Raw genomic sequence first — 26,440 nt, 5'->3', positions numbered from 1 at the left:
TTTTCCATTTATTTAGTTATTTATTTTGGCAGCTCTAGAGTTTGAACTCAGGGCTTTTCTCTTGCTTGATTTTCTTGCTTCATTAGCACCCAACTTGAGCTATGCATCTAACTCAACTTTTTTTCTCCTCATTATTTTGGAGATGGAATTTGAAGGACTTTTCTATCTAGGTTGAACTTCAAACTGTGAACCTCTGAATTTTATCCACCTGAGTGGCTAGGATTACAAGTGTGAGCTAATCTCTCCTCAAAAAAAATTGTCACATAGAACTAATGTTTTGTTATTGATGCTTCACTCAACCTGATGTTTGATTTTAAACATTACTTCATGATAATACTATATACATTGTCTACCCAGTAGTGATACAAGCTCCATACACTGGAGTACAGTCATTGTGCAGATGAGGGAATGCCAGCTCAGAAAGGCTAAGCTACTAGTTCAGGATTATACCAAAAGTGACTTACATAGAATTTTGAACTGAGGCCTGCGTGGCTTCAAAACCTCTTTCCATAACCTCATGTGATCTTTGGGAAAAAAAATCAAAGAATCTACAAATACATCTTTTTGTATACTATCTAGAAAAACACATAGCAATGAGACTGGAAAAGGAGCCCCAGCTCAGTATTGTGCTGTCAGTGACCCAGTCATGTTGGCATAAAATTAACCATCACATATTGTTGTGAGCATCTTCTGCAGGACCTCACCTCTAGGAACCATTTCTTCAAGTGTGACATCTCCTGTAGTTCTCACAACTCCAAATGAACGCCAAGTTAGCCAACTAAAACCTGCTTCATTTTACTTTTCCCTTGAGGTCCAGGATCAGAAACCATCTCTCCCAACAAAAAAAGAATCAAGTATTAATAATTTATTATTGTTGATAATGAATCAGTATTCGTGATTAATGTTACTAATTAATATTGACCAAATAGCATTGCCAAAATTATCCAATATCAACATCTGACAGTCAATATTGAGGGTGGGAATCCATCTCTTCTCTGAAAGCTCCTCAAGGGAATGAAGAATTCTCCTCTTCCTGCCCTCTGCTCAGAGTTCCTCCAGGCTCTATAGCGATGGGGAAACAGAAAATAGCATCAAAGAGTGGTACTTCTGGATATGAGTACAAAAGCAGAGCATTCTATACTCACAGAAAACTTCAGCCAAGGAAGCAGCATGAAGAAAATGGCTTATCACTCCTGTGGGGCCAGAAGGTGTCTGGACTCTATACCTGCCAGGCCATACTAAGCACACCAACCTAACTTCCCTTTCTCAAGTCCAGGCAGGGAGAAGGAGGAACAAACATGGATAAGCCTCCAGCAAGGACAGGAGGTCCTCTCAATTCTGAAAGATAGCACCCAAGTCTTACTGGTCTGGTACCTGAAATTCTTTCCACACAGCAGGTAGGCTGTCACCACTGCATTTTGGATCCTGCCTGAGATGCTGTCAATCTTCTCAAGTCCTTTCTTCCTTCTAAGCTCCATTCAGCCTTTCTTCCTGAGTAGCCTTTCAGGCTCCAGGCCTTTGGCAGCTTGTACTTATGTCTGTCCTATGCAGGCACATCTGAGTGCCTCAGCCCCTGAGGACTTCTTTCAGTGTTTCCTCAAGAGCCACGGTATCTGGAAGGATTTAGTCTACTGATCACATGTACTTTGTGGATGATTATTTTCTACTTGCCTAGTCATGGTAAAAAAAAAATCATATTTTTCCATTTTTATTTGTCAAAGAAGATACAGTGTTGACCATATTTACAGCATTCTTGGTGCCAGAATGGCTTCTTAATTCTTCTTAACCCTTTTCTTGTCATACTAAGTGTGAAGAAAGCGATTTAGTATATTACGCTATTATTTGATATCATACCCAAAGCAGCCATTTCTAATTTTCTATCAAATGAAAATGAGTGGATGGTTTTCAAAGAAATTCCTGCCAAAATTGCCTCTGAGAATTTTCAAAACCAATCCATGGGAGAAATTGTCATTGCTGCTAGGGACAACTTAAGACTCAGATATTTCAACAAGTTACTAATTTTAAATCTCTAAGGAAGGAATGACTCTATTGGAATCAAACTCATTTAACACATAAAGGAGAACCCCTTCACTCATTGCACAAAGCCAATATAACTTGGGTACCAAATTTCATAGCTATTGCACATACATAAAAGAATTGCCTTTCACATATACACGGTCCATACACTGCACAAATACATAGAAACATTGCATAAGCACTATATACCATATCCACACATCACATTTACTACACTTCACAAATATAAATTTGTCTTATCTTCCATACACATCATCATCACAGACAACACACCAATTCACACCGTACACACACCCTGTCCACACATACGTCCCATGCTGAACAACTATAGATATAGTACCTCACACACAGGCCTTAACCGTCTGTGTCCCCCGATCCACACAAACACAAGAGAAATCTTGCATTGAAGCATGTAAGCATCCTAATCAAAATATTAACAAATAGAATGCGGTGGTAGCCCATTAAAAATACATTGTGACAAATTTGGACTTATTTCAGCATGATTTAGTTTCAGAAAATCTATTAGTATAATTCACTATATGAATAATCAAAGCGGAAACAAGCCACAGTTACCTTAAAAGACAGAGAAAATGAATAGAATAAATTTGAACATCCATTCATAGTAAAACAATAGTACTAACAAAAAATAGCATTTATTTTGTCCATATTATGTAAAGGGCATACCTGACATACTTGGTATTCTATTTTCTTATTGAACCCTTTCTACTATCCAGTGAGAGAGGTACTATCTATCATCCTCATTATGATAGTACTTATCAAAGTTAAGAATCTTGCATCAGGTCCCATATCTAAGAAGTGGGTCACATATAGCCATTATATAAAATGTTCTTTAAAAATGTTCTTAATGACCATGCCAAAATAGGAATATAAGAATACTTACAGCTGGGCACTGATGGCTCTTATTTATAATTCTAGTGACTTAGGAAGCTGAAACCCAGAGAACCATAGTTGAAAGCCACCCTAGGAAGAAAAGATTGTGATAGTCCATCTCCAAAATAACTAGCTTATATAAAGCTAGGCTGGAGGCATGGCTCAAGTGGAAGAGTACCAGCTGAGTAAACAAGCTGAGCAAGCTTGAAGCCCTGAATTAAAACCCCAGTTCTGCCACATACTCAAAAGCATACCTTCACAATATAATAGGCATATGTATTCCAAGTCTTGATTTAAACAGTGAAAATGACTACATTAAAATCAGGAATAAAGCCAGAATGTCCACTATCACTGCTATAATCCATCTTTAGAAAACAAACCTAGTCATTCCAATTGGATAAGAGGACCAATAAAAAACCAAGTTTAAACCAGGTGGGTGCCATGGCTCACACCTGTAATCCCAGCTACTCAGGAGGCTGAGATCTGAGAATCAAAGTTGAAAGCCAGCCCAGGCACAAAAAGACCTGAGACTCTTATCTCCAATTAACCTCTAGAAAGTGGGAAATGGGGCTTGGGTCAAGGGAAGGGCTGTAGCCTTGAGCTGAAGAGCTCAGGGACAGCACTGAGCCCAAGTTCAAACCCATAACCCACAAATAAAATAAAATAAATAATAAAAGGCCAAGTGTAGTAACATGTACCTGTAGTCTCAGCTTTTAAGGAGGCAGAGGTAGACGGTTGCTTGAGCACAGAAGTTCAATACAAGCCTGGGCACCACAAATCATATCTTTTTTTTTTTTTTTTTTTTGGTCCTGGGGCTTGAATTAAAGGCTTGACTTCAGAGCCCAGGCTCTGTCCCCAAGCCTTGCTGTGCTCAGGGCTATCACTCTATCACTTGTACCACAGTGTTTTTTTCTGATTACTTTATTGGAGATAAGAGCCTTATAGACTTTTCTGCCTGGTCTGCTTCAAACTGTAATCTTCAGTTCTCTGCCTCCTGAGTAGCTAGGATTACAGGCACGAGCACCTGGCGAAATCCTATCATAATAAGAATGTGATAAAATATAGATAATATTCTAGAGGGAAAAACTTGTGAGATTAGTCAGTAAAACTATGGAAAAGGGAAACAAACACTAGTAGGTATAAGGGTGTATTACCAATTTATAGAAACTATCACATTGCCGTTATAGCTCAGTAGGACAGTGGCAGGGCAATGGAATGAACGAATGGCCCAGAAATGGACCTTCAAAAAGGTTACAAATTATACATCATGTAGCACAGAATATGGATATCATTTCCAGTATGAGGAAAAAATAATTCAATAAATGGTCTTGTAACAATTGATAGCTGTTTGAAAAAGAATAGTGGATGATCACTTTATTCTTACACTAAAAATATTTCAAGGGGATGAAAAATTAAATATACAAATAAAGCCATAATTGAAATTGGAAGAACATGTGGAGACTGCGGACCCTTGGTATTTGTGGGTATATGGATCCATGAAAACTACCAGTTAAAAACCACAAATGCTCAAGATACCTCAGGTTCAGTACTCTGAAGATTGTTCCAATTTATATCTACCACATGTACATGTTAATACTTACACACCCAAAACTAGATCTTATTTTCTGTGCTTTATTTTGACAAGTGTGGTTGGTTGATTCATTTTTCCCCTAATACCATCCAACTTCCACTAAGGACATTCTACCTTTCAACAAATCTAAAAATTTCACTTTATCACTCAAATTAGGTATAATATACTCCCTTTGGAGCTTTCAAGAAATATAATAACTTTTCTCTCACTTTTAGGGAGGCACTATTTGCTCTGGGACAGTAATATCTTCACAAAATTAAGAGCAAGGAAATATTCAGCACATCACACAGAGATTCAAACACAACTGACAACAATGTGGGACTGACTAAGAGCTTCTCCACAGCAACTGGGCTTCAAAATGTGCATAGGGGGATTTAAAATGTTTGGTTTTTTGGAATTTCTTTTGATTTAAAAATTGTTATAAAGGGGCCGGGAGTTTGGCCTAGAGGTTAAAGTGCTTGCCTTGCATGCATGAAGACCCGGGTTCAATTCCTTGGCACCACATACATAGAAAAAAAAAAGCCAGAAGTGGTGTTGAGGCTCTAGTGGTAGAGCTCTAGTCTTGAGAAAGTCCAAGGACAGTGCTCAGGCCCTGAGCTCAAGCCCAGGACTGGCAAAAAAAAAAAATTGTTATAAAGTTTTTTTTTTTACCATACTTGGTCAAAAAAGTGGGATAAATTCACAAATAAGGCAGGCTTACAGTATACACACGCACGCACACACACACACACACACATACATAACCTTTAGGCAACTGAGACTTTTGTAATTATGAAAATTCCTCAGTTCTAGGGACAATAATTACATATAACAATAAGCTTCTATGACAAAAATAAAGGGTAGTCTGGTTTATTTCATTTAATGCAATGATTTCCAGTTTCACCCATTTTCCTGCCAATGACATGATCTCATTCTTTATGGCCGAATAATACTCCATTGTGTATGTTTATCACATTTTCTTTATTCATTCAACCAATCTAGGTTGATGCCATAGATTGGCTATTGTGAATAATGTTGCTATAAAAATAGGTTGCATGTATTTGTATTGTATGTTAACTTACATTCCTTTGGATACATGTCTAAGAGTGGTATAGCAAAGTCATAAAGTAGGTTGATTTTTAGTTTTTTATGAATCTTCATACTAATTTCCAAATGACCTGCATTGATTTGTATTTCAACCAGCAATGTGTGTGTGTGTGTGTGTGTGTGTGTGTGTGTGTGTTCCCTATTCTTACCAGCATTTGTTTGTTTCCTTGATGAGTTCCATTCTGACTGGGGTGAAATGTAATCTCAGTGTAATTTCTATTTACATTTCCTTTATGGTTAATGAGGTTGAGCATTTCTTCAGGTATTTATTGGTCATTTGTATTTTTTGAGAACACAATAGGTGTTCGATTCACTTTTCCATTTATTATTGGAGTATTTATTCTTTTGGTATTTTGTTTCTGGAGCTCTGGATATTCTGCATATTAGTTCTTTATTCAGTGAATAGCTGGCAAAGAAATTCTCTCATGCTGTATATTGTCTCCTGATTCTTGTAATTATTTCCTTTGATATGCAGAGGGTTTTAAGCTTAACAAGATCTAATTTTTAATCATTGCTTTTGTTTTTCTGAGCAGAGTCCTACTTATGCCTGTATCTTCATGAATTTTCTCTATGTTTTCTTTCAGTAGTTTCAACATTTCAGATCTTACACTTAGATCGATAATCCATTTTGAATTAATTTTTATATACGGTGAGAATTAGGAATCTAGTTCTAGTCTTCTACATACAGATATCCAGTTTTTCTAGCACCATTTGTTGAAGAGACTGTCTTTTCTCCAACATATGTTTTGGCACAGTTTTTGAAAATCAGATGGTTATAGCTGTATGGGCTTATTTCTGGGTCTTCTATTCTAGTCTAGTCTATTAGAATTTGTGTCTGGGCAAGTACCAAGCTACTTTTGTTACTATGACTTTGAAGTCCAGTATTGTCATCATTCTTTCTCAGATTGCTTTGGCTATTTAGAGCCTTTTGTACTTCCACATGGATTTTAGGATGGGTTGTTCTATTTCAATGAAAAACAACACTGGAATGTTGATGAAGATTGCATTGAATCTATAAATTTGTAAATCTCACAGTATAACTGTTTTACAATGTTAATTCTCATAATCCATGAACATGGAAGGTATTTCTATCTTCTAGTGCTTTCTTCAATTTCTTTCTTCTATGTTTTATAGTTTTCATGTTAAAAATCTTTTTTATCTCCTTTGCTAGGTTTATTCCTAGGGTTTCTTTGGAGGTAATTGTGAATAGAATTGTTTTCTTGATTTCCTTTTCAATTTGTTTACTGTTAGCAAATAGAAAGCTACTAATTTTGTATGTTGATTTTATATACTGATACTTTTCAAAAAGCATATCAGATCTGATAATTTTTGAGGTCTTTAAGTATGTATTATCTGCAAATAAGGATAGTTCCTTACCCAATGCTATGGACATGGTATTGGAAATATAAACATAGCTACATAGACATAAAAACTTATGACTCTATAGACATAGTGTTTTATTTCATAAATTAATATGTATGCTGGGAGTTTGACCTAGTGGTAGAGTGCTTGCCTAGCATGCATGAATACCCGGGTTCGATTCCTCAGTACCATATACATAGAAAAAAGCTGGAAATGATGCTGAGGCTCAAGTGGTAGAGTGCTAGCCTTGAGAAAGTCCAAGGACAGTGCTCAGTCCCTGAGCCCAAGCCCAAGACTGGCAAAAAAAATTAATTAATTAATTAATATGTATCTATGATATACAAACCCTTAGCCTAATTTTGATTAAGTTCTAAAAACTAAGTGCCAGTGATTGTATATAGAGATTCCCTTCTTGAATACTTGTTGGGGGCCGAGTAACGCCATTCTAATAACTTTCTGCTGAGACCTGTAGTAGGGGTAAACAAGTGGACCTCTTTATCCTGCCCTCCTGTTGTGCTGATAGGCTCCCGCACCCAATATAAGGAGGGGAGTTTTAGAGAGAGAAATTCCTGCCTTGATGAAGCAGCGTGGTGTCTGTTCATGCTCCGGAGAAGCAAGGCTGAGTGTGGGAGGACGGTGGGCCCTCTCCTCTCGCGGCTTGAACTGGTTGGGGTGTGTTTTTCCCATCCCTCCTCAAGAGGGACTGGGAATGAAGGACCCCGACAAATACTCATTTGTTAAACACGTCATTTGAAATATGATGTGAAAGTCAATGTTAATAAATTCTTTAATAAAAAGAAAAGAATAAAAAGCTCATATATCTTGTCAGACCTGGCCTCGTGGTCCCTAGTCTAACTTGACAGGAAATACCAGAGGTGGGCTTACATGCTTTCAAACAGTTCACCTACATTTTGGAGAGAGAGGCTGTGGATATATGATTTGGAGGGTGTGAACTCAGGGCCCTCAGCCCACTGTAGCTAGCACATGCAGCCTGGAGGCAGGCCCAAGAGACCACATACTCTGCCAGCCTAGGTTTGGTGTTTTGTTGATTCTATAATGCTCAGGCCATGACACTTGTGCCTCACAAAAAGGATGGAGCCTCCAATCACCACATCCTTTGCAGTTAGAGCAGTGGCGACTTAAACTTCTCTTCAGAATCACATCAAACTCTCCTCCCCTCTATAATCACTTCTCCTTACCATTTTCCATCTATATATTTCAACTTCCTGAAATATTTCGGGCATTTTCAGACTCCTTTGCTTGTCTTGAGGGCTTAGAGCTGTTTGCTGTTTTCCATGTTGCCTGTTTCCCGTGCTTTTCTATTGTTTTGCCATCCCTTTTGTGATTCTTGATGCTGTTTTCCTTTCTCTCCAGAATGTGGTCTCTCCTACGACTAGGAACATAGCTTCGCAAGTGTGAGGCCTAAGTTCACATGCAAGCACTTCCAAAAATTAATTTGTGTGGAGCAATGCAGGTGGTATTACAATACCAGACTTTGAACTCTATTATAGAGTCATAATAACAAAAACAGCTTGGTATTGGCACAAAAACAGACCAGAAGATCAATGGAACAAAATAGAAAATCCAGAAATAAAACCTCATACCTATAGTCATCTTATATTTGACAAAGGAGCCAGATATATACTGTGGAATAAACAAAGCCTCTTCAATTATTGGTTCCAGGAATACTGGGCAGCCACGTGCAGAAAACTAAAAATTGATTCCAGCCTGTTGCCATGCACAAACATTAACTCAAAATGGATCAAAGATCTCAATATCAGACTGAAACTCTGAGCCTGCTACGCAACAGAGTAGGAGAGACAATGGAACTCATAGGCACAGGCAAACAGAGTCCCAGGGTCACAACAGATTGGAGAAAGAATGGACAAATGGGACTAGCTAAAAATGAAGGTTTCTGCACAGACAAAGGCATAGATACTAAGGTAGAAAGACAGCCAACCAACTGGGAAAAGATATTTACCAATAATACATCAGACAATTGCTTAATAACCAAAATCTACAGGGAACTCAAGAAACTAATACCCCCCCAAACTCAACAAATGAATCACTAAATGGGCAAGGGAACTAAAGAGACACCTGTCAAAAGAAGAGGTTAAAATGACAAACATGAAAAAATGCTCATCATCCATGGTCATAAAGGAAATGCAAATAAAAACAACCCTAAGATACCACCTTACCCAATCAAAATGGCCAATACTCTGAACTCAGATGACGACAGTTGCTGGCAGGGTTGTAGAGAAAGAGGAACCCTAAAGCACTACTGGTGGGAATGTAAACTAATACAACCTCTCTGGAAGGCAGTTTGTAGGTTCCTCAAAAAACTGAAAATAGGCCTTCCCTATGACCCAGCCATACCACTCCTAGGCATCTACTCTGAGCATCATAACCCAGGATATGATAAGGACACCTGCTCAGCCATGTTCATCTCTGCACTATTCACAAGAGCCAAGTGATGGAAACAATCCAGATGCCCTACTACAGATGAATGGATACAAAAAATGTGGTACATATATACAATGGAATTCTACATAGCCACCGGACAAGATAAAATAATGGGGCATTTGCTGGGAAGTGTATGAAACTAGAGCAAATCATGTTGAATGAGATAAGTAAGTCAAGGAACAAAAGGCACATGGTCTTCTTGATATGTGGATATTAGATCCAAACAAAAGTGATGACTCAATATTCAGGTACTCAAGGTCATTGACATGATCTTGGAGAAATAAATATAATTACATAGACATATAAATCTATAACAGGATATATACTCTACAGACATATTGATATATTATATAGATTGATATGTATCTATAATATCAGCTTAATTTTAATTTTGTACTTAAATTCATATGCCAGTTAATAAAAATCTTTTAATAAAAAATTAATTTGTGTGGTCTGAAGTGGGGAGGGTGGGGGGGAATCCTGGGTCTGAATCCAGGGTCTGGGTGCTATCCCTGAGCTTCTTTTTCTCACTCTACCTCCTGAGATATAGCTCCATTTCTGGCTTTTTCTAAGTGATTTATTGGTGATAAAAGGCTCATGGACTTTCCTGCCTGAGCAGGTTTCAAGCTACGATCGTCAGATCTCAGCCTTTTTAGTAGATAGGATTTTGGGCATGAGTTACCAGAGCCCAGCTTAATATATATATATATATATATATGTAATATATATTTTAAAGAAAATAGTTTCTCTATGTTACCTGACTCCTTGCAATATATTGGATGTATCTAATCTACTATCTTCCTCTTCCTCTTCTGTCTAATACTTAATTATACATATTTAAAAGTATTAAATTTCATTGCTTCTTTTATTTTCTTTTTGAGACAGAATAATATTATTAATCTTGATTATCCATTTGACTGGACTTAGAAACGTCCAAGAGATTCGTAAAGCACACCTCTGGGTCTGTCTGTGCAGTGGCTTCCAGAGAGCACTCACTAGTAGAGAAAGCTATGCCCTGGATATAACATGTAGACTGGGGTCCACCCAGTGGACTGGGGTCTCTTTCTGACTATCATAACATGAACATTACTGTTCCACCATCCCCTCCTTACTGTGATAGACTTTAATCTTTGAAACTTTGAGCCAAAATAAATCTTCTCTCCAGTTAATTTGTTTTGTTATAGTGACAAACACCCAGAAGCCCTCAATACATCGCAGGCTAACCTTGAATTCATGATCTTCCTTGCTGAGCCTCTTGTGTACTGGGATTTCAGAGATCTTCACCACGCCTACTCCTCACTGTTGATTTTAATGCTACAAAACTGGACACTCTACAAATATCCATCAGCAGAGAACTTGTTAAATAAATTATAGTACTTTAATAGAATACTTCGGTAAAACCAATAACGTAACTAAAAGTAGACTCATTCATGAAATATTTACTATAAATTAGTAAATTAAGAGGTCTAGTTAAAAGGTATAGGCAGATCCTAGTATAATAGTCATGGGGCTTGAACTTAGGGTCTGGGCACTAGGTACTGTCCCTGAGCTTTTTTTTCCCCTCAAGGCTAGCTCTCTATGACTTGAGTCACAGCTCCATTTCTGGATTTTTTTTTTTTTTTTTTTTTTTTTTGGTGAGTGTGTGTGTGTGGTCAGTTGGAGATAAGAATGTCACAGACTTTCTGCCTAGGCTGGTTTTGAACTGTGATCCTTGGATCTCAGTTTCCTGGATAGCTAGGATGATAGGTGTAAGACACTGGCACCCAGCTGTAAAATTATTTTTGTCCATCAAGGGGCTTGAATTCAGGGTCAGCTCTAAATGCATATTTTTAAAAACTATAATATGTTAAAATGTCAATACAAAAAAAACATTGATATACTTCTGTGGGAGAAGTAGAAAATAAAAGACTTTTCATATTATGCTTATCTGTAAGATTTAACTATTGTGAAAATTGGCATGTTTGATTACTTTGTCAACAGAAAAATAGAATTGCTTTTATCATATATTCCATGAATGGAGGTTTGTATCTTACCTTACCTTCCATCTGAATTTGTTTTTAGTGCTGAAGGCTTCACACTTGGTAGCACGCACTCTACCACTGAGCTATACTGCCCCCACCGTGTCTCCTCCTGAGTGTGAGTCGGCCTTATTGAAATGACAACAAGAATCTCTCACCTCTTCAGAATTAGCTTTCTGAAAAACTCCCTCTACAGAAATTTGGCAAGAATAGAAAAGTGATAGGATGCATAAAAGTTCTATTTTCTGGCCCCATGCCCCTCAGAGCCTGTTTGCCTTTCTACCATGTGTGGATACCTTAGCTATTCTAATGAGTATTGCTATTCTAATTATATATATATGGAGAGAGAGAGAGAGAGAGAAAGAGAGAGAGAGAGAGAGAGAGAGAGAGAGAGAGAGAGAGAGAGACAGAATGTATACCACAAATATTATGTAGATAATATGTGTGTGCCACTTCATATAGCAATAAATTGTTGCATGCCTCAGTAACCTCTGAGGTCATCCTCCCATTAGCAGGCAATGTAATAAACAATCCTTTTTTTTTTAACTCAACGTATAAAATTTTTAATTATCTCCAACCCAGGAAGATTATGTGATATATCTGATGAAGATTTCCATTTGAGATGGTTAAAATGAAAAGCTTAGGGGAAAAAGGAGGAGGAGGAGGAAGGAGAGGAGAAAAAAGAGGAGGAGGAAGAAGAAGAAGAAGAGGAAGAGGAAGAAAAAGAAAGTTCTGAGTTATCTGGGAAATTTCCACTGCAAGAAAAGATTCATTTTCCATGGGTTCTGGATAATCAAGGTTTTTCTTTCTCTTCTTTTTCCTCTTGGAGCAGTTAATCAAGGCCACCCACAGCTTAGTTTTAGAAGCCTGCAGTTGAGTGATTTACTCACCAGCAAAATAAACATGGAGGGGACCAGCCTGGGAGAATGGGGTGCTAGGTGTGGCTTCAATTGCAGCCCCTCCCCCTGAAATCCTGCGAGCTGAAAGAAGACCTCAAAGGAACACTCTACCCATCCCCCTACTCAGACTCCCTCCCCTAGTTAAGCCCAGAAATGATTGGTTAGGTTGTAAAATAAATAATGCTTATTAAGCCTAATTACCATGTAGCACAAAGCAATTATACAAATCATGAAGAGTCAGATCAACTTTGTTATAAGTGCTTCTTAGCTTCAAGAACGGCTCTGCAGTTCAAGTACGCTCAGCTTTCAGACTTCATTGTTTTCTAGCAAGCTACCCTACTTTGAACTACTTCTCATTAGTAAAGAGAAGAGAGAAAGAAGGAGGGAAGGAGGAAGAGAGAAAGGGGAAGGGAAAAAGAGAGGGAAAATGAGAGTAAAAAGGAGAGGGAGAGAATTGTCCATAAGAATGTTTATCAGAGTAGATCTACACAACATAGGGTTATTGCAGCATGGTTGCAATTACTGTAATCAGGCCAAAATGTCTGCGCTACATTTCCCATTCTCTTCTAGTTCTAGAACTATAGCTAAGATTTAAATCAGGCTAAAATCTAGTTTACAATTCTCTCTTCATCTCTCTGTCTCTGTCTTTGTCTCTGTCTCTCCCCTTTTCCTCCTCCTCTTCGTTTTAAAATGCTGGTAACTAGCATTAAAGACATTGTGGTTGGTATCCTTCTAACTAAAATACAGCTTCATTTCTACTCATGAAAATATGTAGTCAATTAGCCATAATGTGGTCCAGACTCCCTTTGATATTCTAAAATAAAAACATTCCAAGTTATTTACTTGAGAAGAGTCGTTTCTAAGCACGCCCAGTAGCTGCTGTTTTTAATAATACTTCTCTTAATGGGTGTGGGGCATTGAGAGTAGAAGGCTATGTGTAGCTCAAAGTTCTGAACTAGTATCACTGGATTTTTGGAGTAAAAAAAAAAAACCCACAAAAGTTTACTTACAGACACTGCTATTACTGAAGTTCATTCACAAATATGAAAGAAGTCTGTACTCCTTTTTTCTTTTCTGGCAAGAGGAAGTGCCAAGTAGGGAGCCACCAGGCAAAGAGGCAGTCAGGAGACCAAGTAAAGGAATGCCTCACCTTGGAATCCTTCCCAGAGGGACAGAAAAGAGAGCTCCCTTTGTGTGGCCTGGTGTGAGAAGTCATTCCTAAATCCTTGCTCTTGTGCATGGCAGGACTAGATGTCTATCAGCCTCCTGGAGAATATCAAGCACAAAAATCCAAGCAAAACAGAACCTAGATCCATTCTGATTCGGAGGGGAATGGAGCGGTACAGCTGGTTAGTGACGTAATATGATCATTACTGCCTCAGTTCACTTTGTGCTACTTTGAATACTGGAGACTGGATAATTTATAAAGAACAGAGATTTGTTTCTTATAGTTCTAGAGGCTAGGAAGTCCCTGAACTCAAGGTTCAGGGACTGCAAAGTGTCTTCTTGCTGCTTGATAGAATGTGAGGAGCCATGTGCAGGTATCCATGCAAAATAGAAGGGGCAGTAAAGAGACAACTCTTCCTCTTATCAGGAGCTCACTGCGGTGATAACGGATTGACTCCCACAATAATAGCATTAAAAGGAAGCTGCTCATGATCTAATTACCTCTCTGCACATGAACTCATGAGATTTCCAATACAAAAACATAGGGTGACACGGCCGGGAGTTTCGCCTACTGGTAGAGTGCTTGCCTAGTATGTAAAAATGATCCGGGTTCGCTTCCTCGGTACCACATATGTAGCAAAAAGCCAGAAGTGGTGCGGAGGCTCAAGTGGTAGAGCTCTAGCCTTGAGAAAGTCCAAGGACAGTGCTCAAGCCCTGAGCTCAAGCCCAGGACTGGCAAAAAACAAACAAACAAACAAAAAACATAGGGTGACACCTGTTGTTGGGTGACAGCTGTTTTTTGCCACTGCAGAGGGTTACCGTGAATTTAGAAAGCAGGGCTGTGGCAGTTTTCTGCTATGTAACTGCTAACAAATCAATCAAATCATCTGAGCATCGACCATGTGAGTGTCACACTGACCATTTAACTAGGTAATGGTGATTTTGTTTAGATTGGTTTTTCTGTCTGCATGGTTTTGTTGTTGTTGTTGTTGTTGTCGGTTATGAGGCTTGAACTCAGGGCCTGGTGCTGTTCCTGAGCTCGTTAACTCAAGGCTCTTCCAATTTGAGCCAGCACCACTTCCAGTTTTCTGGTTGGAGGTAAGAGTCTCACAAGAGCCAGGAGTGTGGCCTTGCTGTAGAGTGCTTGCCTAGCATGCATGAAGCCCTGGGTTTGATTCCTTGGTAAACACACACAGACACACACACAGAGGAGTCTTATGGACTTTCATGCCTGGGCTAGCTGGCTTTGAACCTTGATCCTCAGATCTCAGCCTCCTGAGTAGCTAGGGTTACAGGGGTGAGCCACCAACTCCCTGCTTTTTTTTGTCTTGCTTTGTTTTTGAGATAATATCTTACTTGCTATGTAGCCTAGGCTGGCCTCAAACCTCATACCTCCATCTCCCAAGTGCTGGGGTTACAGGCCTGTGCCACCATGTCCTTAGAGTGACGATCAAGTGAAACTGGACATGCAAAAGAGCTGATCAATCTTCCAACTTCTCTACAATTTTTGCCAAGCATGCCATAACTTAGTAATACTTGTGTTAAGTAGTATGGGAGACCAAAAAGTAAATAAATAAATAACCAGACTCTATTTTAGAAGAGTTTTCAGTCTAACTAGAGGTCTAAATAAAATGGCATAAAAACTAAGTGCAACAGTATATTAAGCACTAAAAAGTAATTTTGGTATGTTCCATGGACTCTGTGTTAGGCTTGATCACGTAGATAGGAGACAAGTGTACTGAAGAACATGGATGTTATTCTGAAAAGACAAGCTCAGGGAAGGAGTCCCTGACAAATGAGCAATGGAGACTGCTGGAGGGCAGGAGGAGGAGGAGCTTCACACAGCAAAGGGAAGAGAGAGACTCATTGGCCAGAGTCAATAGAGGCTAACCATAGTCATGTCAATAACATGATATGGGGAATGTCAGTGGGGAGACAGGACTAGATGGAATGGTGGGGCAGATTACAGAGGGCCTTAAAAGCTCGGCTGGGAAGTTTACACTCAACATGTCTACGTTTATTTTGTATTCGTGTGACCAGAACACCACTGAGAGCATTATTTGCACATAAATTCTTGAAATACTTGAAGGCACATATAGGATTTGTAATACATTCTTTTGGATAACAATTTCCTAGGATATCAGGCTGGAGAGGAAATAGTTTTTTTGTTTTGTTTTCCTATTGTAGTGGCTCTGCTGTTTAGCCCAGCTGACCCCAATCTCATGATTTATATACCTCTGCTTTCCAAGTACTGGAATTAAAAGTGTATATCACCATACTTTGCTTTAAAATCTCCCACATTGGCCAGGATTTTGGCCTAGTGGTAGAGAGCTTGCCTAGCATGCACGAAGACCTGGGTTCCATTTCTCGGTACCACATATACATAGAAAAAGCCAGAAATGGTGCTGTGGCTCAAGTGTGGAGCTCTAGCCTTGAGAAAGCCAAGGACAGTGCTCAGGCCCTGAGTTCAAGGCCCAAGACTGGCCAAGAAAAACCTCCCACATTTACATTCTCCCATTATACAGAGTTCTTATGCAAATGCATGCACAGGAAACTCTGGACAGAGACGGAAACTAAGGCTGTGGAACATGGTCCTAGGGCAAGGAGTAAAGATTATAGATTAAGGCCGGGAGTTTGGCTTAGTGGTTAAAGTGCTTGCCTAGCATGCATGAAGACCCGGATTTGATTCCTCGGTACCACATACATAGAAAAAAGCCAGAAGTGGTGCTGAGGCTCAAGTGGTAAAGCTCTAGCCTTGTGAAAGTCCAAGGACAGTGCTCAGGCCCTGAGCTCAAACCCAGGACTGGCAAAAAAAAAAAAAAAAGATTATAGATTAAGAGATACTTTTGTGTGCCAATACTAAGGAGTAGCCATCTGAGTGAATAAACCTTTATGACATTAAGAGAAAAGGAGGTTCAATTATTTTAATAGTACCCAAGTTAATGACCAGAGCTGTAAAAGTTCTAAGCCTGAATGAGAGACCAGGATCTCCTCCACTTCAGGGAAATGTAACAGCGGCTACACAACTCATAAGGCTTTAAGATTAGGCAGGGCCCAGGGAGAAGAATAATAGGTTCGAAAACTAGGAAGACAGAAGCTAGCAGAGTAGAAATCTGCAATTCCAGAAAAAGAAGTGTTTTCCCAGGGGAATCTAGGAGCCCTCAGGAATTAAAGACATCAGGGTTTCCAGTAATCCCTTTGTTTGGGCTAGTGTGAGCAACCACATTCACTCTGAACACACACACACACACACACACACACACACACACACACGTGCACGCACGAGTGGCAACATTCATTCTGAACAAAACAAGCATTTACATTTCATATGTACATACTCCTGATGGGAATGAGGAGGTCGGCTATTGATAATACCACTGTTTTTTAAATAGAAGGTGTTATGTTCATGGTGAGGGTTATGTTTTTCTAAGCATCTAGAGAGTCTTACATATGGTCTAGAATTTCCACCCAACTCACTTCGTCTCTCCCTGCCCTCCTACCACCTTATCTAGCCTCTGGATGTCAGTTCATTTAACAGCTTCAGAGCGAGAGGAGAGCTGTGTTGTCTTATTAATAAGAGGGAGTTGGAGAGCATGATGGCACACAGTGGGGTGGGCAGAGGGTGAGGGGAAATCGAGTAGAGAGCTACAATATGATTCTCTTCTTATGGTTCCACCAAAGCTAATGCCAGTTCTTCTAAACTCACCAGTGCTGGACATGAGCGAATTTCTTGGAAAAACCAACAAGACTGAACATTGCCCTGGCGTTAATCTAGGAGGAAACATGAAGCATATTTAAAGACCCAGCCAGACCTCAAAATATGTCAGTTTGTTCCATGTCATATTTAGGGAGCCAGACAGAGAAGGTAAAAAAGAGAACAAATGGAAAAGTTGTAATTCAGAGTTTAGTGATAGGAAGAATTGGATTCAAGAATTGGACTCAAGGGAACTGGCCCAGCTGGCTTTACTGATTCTGTTTCTTGTTCTGGTCACTACTGAGTAGTGATCTTTCCTTGCTCTCTGGGCTGTGACTTCCTGTCTTGTTGGGAAAGATCTTATGAAGTTTCTGTTTGTGTTATTGTTTTGACATTTTGTGTGTGTGTGCCCATACTGAGGAAGATTTCAGTTTGAGCCCAGTTCATCAAAGGTCTGCATTGTGGCTTTTGAGAAACAAGTTATTTAAATTTTGGTTAAGCTTTGGTTGGCTCAAAGACCATGACAATGAAGGAGGGAGGAGAAAAGATTCCCACTGGGGAATCCCACAGGGGCGCTGCTTCCCTGGCAGGCATTGGGAAAAGAAGGGGAGATGATTACAGGAAGGAGCCAGGGAAAAAGGGAGGGGTGAGGGCATGACATTCCCTTTCCTGGTCTACTCATCTGTTAGTATTGGAAAGAGAAGGCCTCTGGAATTCAGTTGAGCATTGAGGAATCTTTCCTGTTTGTCTCTGGGTTCCACGTGTTAACTCAGGCTTCCTACATAGAGTGCCTCAGACCTGGAGCCAACTTGGCCAGTGGGAAGGAAGAGGACACAGGAAGGGGAAGGCTTCTCCTCAGATGATCTTACATGAAGCTCGAAATTGAAAACAAAACTGGGGTTTCCCCAGCAAGTATTGCCTCGGCGATACTATAATGACATCTTAGTTTTGGGGATATGTGGAGGCACACTTAGAAATATGAATGCAAGTATGAGTTGTGTATATATGTGTGGAAATACTGTGTGTACTTTATCTCTTTCATGTGCTTAGTCCTACTGCATTTTGTATAACAAGGGGGAAACCATGAGCCTGAGAACAGAATTCTCTTAGTTTACTTGCTATTACTTTTCATGGTATAATGATCTGAACTCAAGGCTTTGCCCTTGGCATGTTCTACCACGTATGCCATGGCTCCAACACTTTTTGTTTTAGTTATTTAGGTTTTTTTTTTTTTTTTCAGATGAGGTCTTGGCTTTGCCTGGGCTAGCTTTGGACTGCGATCCTCCTCCCTATCCTTCTTGCATAGCTGGGATTGCAGATAGGAGTAAACCACCATATCTGGCTTGTTTGTTGAGCAGGAGGTCTTGCTAAATTTTTCTGGACTGGGATCAAACTGCAATCCTCTTGAGCACTGGCACCGACAAATGTCAAAACAATAACACAAACTTCACAAGCTCACCCCAGATGCGCTCAGTCCTACCGATATTACCCCATCGCTCTACCCTTGGACCACACTCAAAGGGCTCAAAGTTTGTTGTTTGGTACATTACATCACACCTTTACTTGCTCCATTTCACTTTCCTGTCCTGTCTGCCACCTCCTCCAATCACTAGTAACTAATACTATCTCAGCGTGATCTACACTGGTCTTCCAAGCCTTTCTCCATCTCCATCCCTTTCCACGGTGAACTGATTACATTCTCTGCCTCATTTGCTTAGGTCCAAAAAGTCTAGCTCTTTCATACTGTACTTATCTGAAATACTTTAAGGTTGAGAATGGACTCTTCTCCCCCCTCCCAAATTAAGCACTTATAGTTCCTTCACTACTAAAAATACCCACACCTAAAAAGAAAAATGATAAATATGTAAAACGTCTCCCACCTTCTTTTTCCACCAATTTATCACAAACATTCTCCTACATTCATTTCCTGCAGCACTTATTTTTTTTTTGGTACATGCAATATCTTTTTTAAGGTTTTAAAATTGAGTTGTGTGTGCCAGTGGTTCACATCTGTAATCCTGGCTACTCATGAGGCTGCAGTCTGATACTCTTGGTTCAAAGTCAGCTCAGGCAGGAAAGTTTGTGAGACTCTTATCTCCAATTAGTCATCAAAAAGTAAGAAGTGGATCTGTGGTTCAAATGGGTAAAGAAAGCTCAAAGGTATCACCTAGGCCCTCCATGTAAGCCATACACATACACACATATACACATGTACACACACACACATGTACACACATACACATGTTCACACACACAGCTTTAAGTTCAAGCCCTAATATCAGCACCCCTGTCCCCCAAAAGACAACAAACTAACAAAAAGGTTTCTACCAATTCTAGGAACATTCACATTGGCTTCTTCTGTGCTTGATCAGCAGAGGACACAACCACCAATGCTTGTTTTGGAGTTTTCCCACCTTTGATAAAATATTTTTGTAATCCAGCCCTAGGCAACATGGAAGTTATTCTTTCTGAGAGGAGAAATATTAAGTAAGTCAATCAATAAATAATGAAGCTGCTCCTCAAAAAGGGCCGAAAACCTAGTTAGGTTCTATATCCTTCTTTGATTTATTCAGCATCTGCAGTGAGGCAGGAAACTCTCTTGCCCAGGATAACTACTAGATAACAAGGACTTCTAGTAGGTGAGAAGCAAAGAATACAAGGGAAGATCCAACCTTGAGGTCTAGGCACAGAAAGCCTGCTGAAGACTGAGGCTGGACTAGGATAGGATTAGCAGCGAGAGCCTAGAAAGAGAACTGGGAAGGAGGTGCTAAGAAGAATCCTCTAGTGGCTGGGACCATACACCAAAGACAAGAAAACAGCAGCTGACCACTACTGTGATTTAAATATTCTGGTGTTCCAAAGGTGACTCTAGCAACAGTAAAATCTAAACCAAGCTTAACTACATATTAGATAGATCAAATTTTCTGCACAGTAGCTTCGCAATGAAAAAGTATGTGTCCATTTCTAGGAGTAATTGCTACTTGCATCAGTCTTTGCTATTGTTTTGCCAGTATACATGCAACATTCAGTTAAAAATAGCACACACACACACACACACACACACACGCACACACACTCGAATGATCAAGCAGTAAACTGAAATGACTATGAGTGCTGTTTGAAGGAGTCTAAGATAGCAGATAAGAGACATGAGTTGATGGAGAAATTCAGTGGAGAAAAGACTATGAAAGGAGTCAAGCGGGAGTGTTAGCGTTTTTAAAAAGCCATCTGTGATAAAGAACTTCACCAGCCTTATCAGCAGAGTGAAGCTAGCAGGAGTGAATAAACACTAAGCTAAAGTGCAGAGAAAAGAGTACATTATAAAGGAAAATGTATCATGCAAGACCTGTAGGGCACTTTCAAACAATCTAATAAATCTATAATTAAGTAAGAAGAAATACAGAACAGAAATTTGAAGAGTTTCCAAGATTGGTGGGAAAAAACAAGTCACAAATTCAAGAAATTCAGAGAAACTCAAATCAGGAATAGGGGAAAGAATCTAAACACATTAGGGTGGAGGTGGGGGAAGTGGGAAACATGTGGGAAGGGGTAACAGTGTTCAAGAAGTACTGTAACTGTGACCCCTCTCTACATCACCCCAACAATAAAATAAGAAAAAATAATCTAAACACATTGTAGTGAAACAACTGAAAATCAAATATGAAGAGAAAATCCAGAAAGTAGAGAAGGAATTAAAATAAGAAGTAGGATACCAAACACAGACACAGACACAGACACAGACACAGACACACAGACACACAGACACACAGACACACACACACACACACACACACACACACTGCATACGGTGGAACAAAGATAAGGATGACGCAGGACTTCTCTTAGGAAACAATGTAAGCGAGAAGACAATAGAGTAATATCTTCAAAATACTAAAAGAAAAAAGTCATCTCAGAATCTTGTGCCTGAAAAATTCTCAAAAATTAAGATAAAATAAGTCTCGTGTGTGTGTGTGTGTGTGTGTGTGTGTGTGTGTGTGTGTGTGTGAGAGAGAGAGAGGGGGGGGGAGGGAGGGAAAGAGAGAATGGAAGGGAGGGAGAGAGGGAAGGAGAGAGGAAAAGAGGAAGGAAGAGAGAGAGAGAGAGAGAGAGAGAGAGAGGGAGGGAGGGAGGGAGGGAGGGAGGGAGGGAGGGAGGGAGGGAGGGAGAGAGAGAGAGAGAGAGAGAGAGAGAGAGAGAGAGAGAGAGAGAGAGAGAGAGAGAGAGAGATATGCAACTGGTGCTTGACCTCAAGGCCTTCTGTTCTCACTTGGCTTTTGTGCTCAAGGCTCTACCATTTGAGCCACATCTCCACTTCTGATTTCTGACACACAAAATCTGAGAGAATTCATTTGTAAAGCCTGAAATACAAAATATATTCAAAGAAGTTTTTCAGATGGGGGGGGGCAGTTAAATACTAAAGGGAAGATTGAATCTACACAGGACATAAGGAGTTCTAAAAATGGCAAGTGAAGGTCAATAGAATACAAGACCACCCTCATCTCACTCCTTATCTTTTTCCTTCCAATCTGAATTTGTTAAAAGTAATATCTTTGTAAGTTTGCTGAATTTCTTTTTCTTTCTTTCTTTCTTTCTTTCTTTCTTTCTTTTTTTTTTTTTTTTTTGTGGGGCATGGGGTATGAACTTGGCCCGGGCACTGTCCCTGAGCTCTTCTGCTCAAGGCTACCACCCTATCCTTGAGCCAAGCCCCACTTCCCATTTTCTAGAGGTTAATTGCAGATAAGAGTCTCAGGTCCTATTGTGCCTGGGCTGGCTTTGAACCTTGATCCTCAGATCTCAGCCTCTTGAGTAGCTAGGATTACAGGCATGAGCCACCATGCCCGGCCTGAATTTCTTATATTTTAATTGATTGATCGGCTGTTTTCAAGAAACCATGGATCATTAATACTATTTGGCAAGTATTCAACTTTTATCAGCAATATATTAATAAATATTTCTCAAGTGGGTTTATCAAGTTACTCATCATATTTACTAAAATTAAATTTATCTGAAATATCATGAAGTGAATTAATCCCAAACTATAACAGTTCATGTACTATATGTATATACCACATATAATACACTATAATATGTATTACTTATACCCATATGAACATGGAAATATCCATATATAGACAATATAAGCCTAGAGCCATATAAATGAATATAAAACATACATCTGTGTAACTCATTACTCATTCATTATTTAAAGCAAGCATTTGTCTTTTTTGTAAGTTCTGTGCTAGGACCTAAGTATGACAAGCTAAATAAGCCATGATTGGGACCCGACTTAAGGAAGTTTACAATTTAGTGGGAGTCAAATACAAAATAAATAGAATTTACTATGAAAGGAATCAAGTGTTCTGTGCCATAATACACAAGTCATTACAGCTGCACAGAGAAGAGAGGAATCTGTTTTGCTAAGGAGTTGACCCTCCTTAGCAAAATTAGGAGAGCTAATAACGGTAGAATATCCAGCCAGCACAAGACAGACACCTTTCCAGAACAAAAAGTCAAGTAGCCCTGTACAACACAGCAGGTTGGAAAGGAATAGACTAGAGACAAGATAGTGTCAGGTAGCTTTTATAATGTTCCAAGTGTGAGTGAGTAAAGTCCAAAATTACTAAGGCAGTGCTGGTGCACATGTATCCCGAAGCTATGAAGAATATGGCAACTGGACTTGCTGAACAAGCGTAGCTCAATGGGTCAGAGAGGAGATAAACTTAGAGTACCACACCGATTTCTGCCAGATGAGAAGATGATTTCTGTCACTACCTGGGATGGAAGGACATAAGGACAAAAAGGAGAGGACAAATGAACTAGTGATTTTAATTTTTTGCACACAAAAGGAGAGAAAATTGAAAAGCCTAGCAATGTATAAGCCAGAGAATATGAATGGATTAAAAACCTGGAAATCCATGAACAATAGGGAATCGGAAGAGGAGCTGGGTCCTCACTCTCGGTACATTTTCTTACTTGCAGAATTCTGAGAGCTCATTTTATGCCATGTCCTTGAGAAATTAAAAGGTTCTTTCCTGAGTCAATGACTATAGGGGCAAAAGCTCTGGATTCTGACATAAGGAAACAGTGAAATGTACATTTCAAACATCTAGTCTTGTTATTTTTTTGGTTTAAAATATGAATACCCAGATGACCAGACTAAAAAAAAAAACTTCTAAAATGAAAAAAGAGAGAGAATGTGTATTAACTGGAAATATCCATAAACAATAAAATTAGTGAAAAAAATTAACATGCCTAGAGAAATCTGAAAAGCTTATGCTGTTGTTTTTTTTTCTTATCATAAAATTACTTTCTACTACATCCAAACATCTCTTTACACCCAGTTCTGCAGGAGGTCTGATTGTTATCTAAATACCTTCAGGATACATGCCCAGTAAACATTGCTTTTGATCTGACCCTTAGTCAGATACATACATGGATGGATCACTACAAAAACTACCTGGGGGGGGGGGGGGGGCTAGTGGTAGAGTGCTTGCCTAGTGTGCATGAAGACCCAGGTTGGATTCCTCGGTACCACATACATAGACTAAAGCTGGAAGTGGTGCTGAGGCTCAAGTGGTAGAGCTCTAGCCTTGAGAAAGTCCAAGGACAGTGCTCAGGCCCTGAACTCAAGCCCAGGACCGGCAAAAAAAACAAAAAACAAAAAACTAAGACAAGGGCCAGGAGTATGACCTAGTGGTAGAGTGCATGCCTAACATACACGAAGCCCTGGATTTGATTCCTCAGTACCATATACACAGAAAAAGCCAGAAATGGTGCTGTGGCTCAAGTGGTAGAGTGCTAGCCTTGAGAAAGCCCAACGACAATGCCTAGGCCCTGAGTTCAAGCCTTAAGACTAGCAAAAAACAACAAAAAACAAAACCCTCCTGGAAGGTATCTTGCTTCCAGTCAGTTTCTTTTCAATCCATCATTTTGGACATGACTACTTGATATATCTATCTATCTATCTATCTATCTATCTATCTATCTATCTATCTATCTATATATCTCAAGTAGAAGGATGTCCCATCCTGTAATGGCTCAATAGCCTACCATTACTAATTTTCCTGACTCATGTAGGAAAAATTAATCCTATTCTTTCCTGTGTAGCTGCAGGACTTGGGTTTAGGGATAATACGGCACAGATAATATGAAATACTATGAACTAATAATAGAAAGTAAAAAAAAAACTTTAGGAAGCTATGAAAATTTGTCTTACTTATCTTCCCCCAAAGTCGGATAAACTAGGAAAACTGTTATGGAACAACAACAAAAAGACTATGGAGTCAGAAACTAATGGCTTCTGCCTGTAATCCTAGCTAGTCAGGAGGCTGAGATCTGAGGATCACTGTTCAAAGGCAGTCCAGGCAGGCAGGAAAGTCCATGAGAACCACCAGACAACTGGAAGTGGCACTGTGGCTCAAAGTGTGTGTTCAAAGCCTTGAGCAAATGAGCTCAGGGACAGTGTCCAGGCCCTGAGTTTAGGACAAAAAAAAAAGGGACTATGGAGCAAACTGTGGTATGAATTCTTATGTTAACAAAGTGTTAGACATTAAGAGATTAAAAAGGCCGAGGGTAGTGTAACATGCACATAACCTCAGGTACTCTGGAGACAAGATAGAAGGATTGCAGACCAAAGCCAGATTGGGTAAAATCTGTGTGACCTTGTTAAAAACAAACTAAAGGGTTTGGTAGGAAGATGCTGAAAGGAAGGAAAGAAGGCTGAACAGATGCAATCACGCTTTTCAGTATACATTATGTGGAAAATGACCTATGTAATTTGTGGGTAGAGATGGGAGGGAAACTGGGGGAAAGCCAAGGAAGGGGTGACAATGTCCAAAAGAATAAAAATAAGAAGTACTTATTACCTGTCTCATGATATGATAATGCCTCTGTACAACAACTTTACAAATAATAATACAAATAATAATAAGCCTTGGGGTGTGGGGTCTGCTGACCTGCTCACGGGTCTCTGCGTCCAGGCCATCAGAGCCCACCCCGGCAGAGTGCAGGGTACAGGGCACTGACTCCTGCCAGGCCCTGATCTCCACACTCTCCAGGGTTGGGGGCCAGCGCTATCTCTGCCCCACTGGGGTTCCCAAGGTCGGCTCCGCCAGCCTCCCCGCCTGCTTGAGATTTCACATCATGACAGCGACACCTAGTGGCCCGGGCAGAAAGTGCAGGCTTCACCCCCTCTCCCCCCGACTCTCCCATAAGGGGCTCTGTGAGCCAGCGGGGAGGAGTTTGCAGAGGCTCCAAACTCTCTTGCCCTTGGCACACGGCTTCCAGACTTCAGTGCCCGGGGTGCTGCCAAGTCCTCGCGCAACTCAGCCCTTAATCACATCCTGTCCTGAGTTGCTCTCTGTTTCATGTGTAATCATTGAAAAATCTCTTCACCCTGTCAGACAGAGGCTTTGAGGCCAGGATCATTAAAATCCCATCTCTTCAGAGCTGAGTGGGGACTTAGGGTCCTCCTCTAATCTGACCTGCTTGTTCTTCCGATGGGTTAGACAGATGCCGTGGAGCGAGGTTTGGATCAGAGCCCAGATCTTCCGAACATTGCTAGCCCAGTGCTTTTATGAGGCAGCATGCGGAATCTATGTCAGCGCTGTGCTTACACACAATAGGACTAGCACACAGTAGTCCCCCGTAGATCGTGCTTGATGGATGCTTTCCCATTGTGATGGGATTCACTTCCCTCTTCTTCCTTTTGATCCATTCCAGTGATCAGGCTCCTTTTCTAAGGAGGAAAGATTTTTTTCCCCATTTATAAAGCAACAACGCAATGTGGATTCAAGGAAATGAAGACTACATACACAATTTAAATATCCCTCTCCCAGCTTCCATTCCGTTCAAGCAGTGACAGGAGGCTCCATATGTTCTACCTGGACGTTTCTTAGAATTTGTGAACCTAAATTTCCCTGGAATCTACTTAAAACATATTCTGGGCTAGGATGTGGCTCAAGTGATAGAATTACAGTTTCCTCAGAAACAGCCTGTGGGGGCTCATGGCTGAGTGCTCATGACATCTCTATAAGCCACAGGGCTCTCTTTCGAATTATAAAAATATTTTAATTTACAATTTAATTATGAAGTATATTTATGTATGCTGCATATTTTCATTTATATGATTTTAATATGTGTGTGTGTGTGCCAGTACTGGGGCTTGAGTTCAGGGCCTTATTTTTTTTAATTTTTTTATTGTAATTAATAAAAGGGTTACATGATATTTGCC

At 39.9% G+C, this 26,440-nt stretch overlaps 1 long non-coding RNA gene across 1 annotated transcript; it reads right to left on the bottom strand.

Moving 5' to 3' along the window:
• Window positions 1-924: 924 nt before the first annotated feature.
• Window positions 925-25,753, bottom strand: LOC150060775 (uncharacterized). The gene is made up of 4 exons (XR_016536162.1): window positions 25,692-25,753; window positions 17,221-17,285; window positions 1,375-1,613; window positions 925-1,062 (listed from the first exon to the last, which is right to left on the bottom strand). It is a non-coding gene; the product is annotated as an uncharacterized LOC150060775 (long non-coding RNA).
• Between the last annotated feature and the right edge of the window lie 687 nt (window positions 25,754-26,440).

Source organism: Megascapheus bottae, chromosome 7 (assembly GCF_031878675.1).
Source record: "Megascapheus bottae isolate mThoBot1 chromosome 7, mThoBot2.hap1, whole genome shotgun sequence".
Taxonomy (NCBI): Eukaryota; Metazoa; Chordata; class Mammalia; order Rodentia; family Geomyidae; genus Megascapheus; species Megascapheus bottae.
Note: the sequence above shows the minus strand (reverse complement) of the source record. Positions and strands in the feature narration are given on the sequence as shown.